Raw genomic sequence first — 1062 nt, 5'->3', positions numbered from 1 at the left:
GTCACCAACTTTCCCAGGGTGGTCTTGGACTTGAAATTCCTTTGCCTTAGCCTCCTAGAGTTTTTAATGATTTAATATTGTGGAATTCAGTGTATTCACTTTAATGATACAGTGAAATAACAGTGATTTAAGTGAATTTTTTTTATTTTACTTTAAGAGTTGCTTAATTTTAAAAAGTTCTTTAAGTTTTTCTTCCATGGTTGTAGAGCATGGGTATAGCACTACCTTCAACCTAAATTCACAAAATCAAGTTTTTGATTTGGAGCAAGTTATTTATTTGTTTGTTTGTTTGTTTGTTTGTTTAGTGACAGGGTGTGACTGTGAACCCCAAGCTGGCCTCAAACTCACAGCAATCCTCCTACCTCAGCCCCCCAAGTTCTGAGATTACAGGCATGCACCACCACACTTGGCACAAAATCAACTTTTTCAAACATAAATTTTGGATCACGTGGGTAAAAGAGGGCTGGCCAGATAGCTCAGTGGACTAAAGTGCCTGCTCAGGCAGACGCAGGGACCAGGGTTGGATCCCTGGCATGTTGTGCTGGCCCTGCCTCTGGGGCACGCTGAGACTACAACTGAGACTGGGTGTGGTGGCACACACCTGTAATTCCAGCGCTTGGGAGGCTGAAAACAGGAGGACCACAAGTCCAATGTGTGTAGTAGGACCCTGTAGACCCTGTACTAAATACATAAAAAATAGATAAAAGAATAAGTTGCAGTTGTTTTTCATTTAGCCATTTTGGAAGGGTGATGATGAGTAGAGACTTAGCAGAACTGATTTTTTTTTTTTTTTTTTTTTTTTTTTTTTTTTTTTTTTTTTTTTTGGTGGAACTGGGAATTGAACTCAGGCTCTTGCGCTTGCCAAGAACTGCTTTTCTTAAAATCAAAAAGTTGAGCTTTGTCTTGCTTCTTTAGTCCTAAGATGTAGCGATACCACATCACTCTGGCATCCACGAATGAGAATATATAGGAAATTATAAATACAGGGAGTTTTGATATTGTTCAATTATTTCATAAACTAAGATCATCTTTTATAATTTTTTTTTTTTTTTTTTTTTTTTT

This window comes from Octodon degus, unplaced genomic scaffold (assembly GCF_000260255.1).
Source record: "Octodon degus isolate 3935 unplaced genomic scaffold, OctDeg1.0 scaffold00245, whole genome shotgun sequence".
Lineage (NCBI taxonomy): Eukaryota > Metazoa > Chordata > Mammalia > Rodentia > Octodontidae > Octodon > Octodon degus.
This window is presented reverse-complemented; position numbering follows the sequence as displayed.